We start from the raw sequence: 709 nt of genomic DNA on the forward strand, positions 1-709 counted from the left end.
TTTGAAAAAGGAGGAAGAATCAAGAGACAAAAATAAAAGAAAACCCAAACTCCAGCCCTACACTGCCCACATACAGGATGAGGACGATGCGAGGGCCACGGGGATGAGGACGCAGAGGTCACAGTTTCCATGTCCCAGGTCATAGCCATCCTGTCGGGGGTGGCCTCCCGCACTCTGCTCCAGGCCATCACCCAGCTGGCAGGATTCTCGCTGGGAAGACTGGGGTGGGGGCTGAGGATGGGGCTGGAGGGGTGGCGGGGGGAGGTCCAGGGGTGAGAGGAGGAAGCAGTCCTGGGAACACAGTGCATGCCACCGGGTCACAGCGAGTCTCCACCATGGCGGAGTCCTGAAATCGGTCAGGTGGTCTGGCCCCTCCAGCCACATAATGGGGGGTGGGGGTGGGGGCGGGATTCTGGGGTCCAAGTTGTGCAGCTGCTGTCGCCACCTCCGCCAGGAGAAACCAAGCAAAAACAAACAGGCCCCGCTCCTCCTTTGCCCACCCACACAAACCGAAAACCCCAAGCAGAAAAGGGTGACTTCTTTTTTTCTTTCCACAAAAGGCCTTTTGAAAGAAACCGATTGTAAACTGCCCAGTTTATTATTATTATTATTATTTTTAGATGGCTACAAAGACAGCGTGAGATCTCACACCTAGACTAGCTCTCCTGGTGGAAGGGCTTGGGTACAGACAGACAGCAGGGCTTGTTTT

Source organism: Pteropus alecto, unplaced genomic scaffold, assembly GCF_000325575.1.
Source record: "Pteropus alecto unplaced genomic scaffold, ASM32557v1 scaffold25, whole genome shotgun sequence".
Lineage (NCBI taxonomy): Eukaryota > Metazoa > Chordata > Mammalia > Chiroptera > Pteropodidae > Pteropus > Pteropus alecto.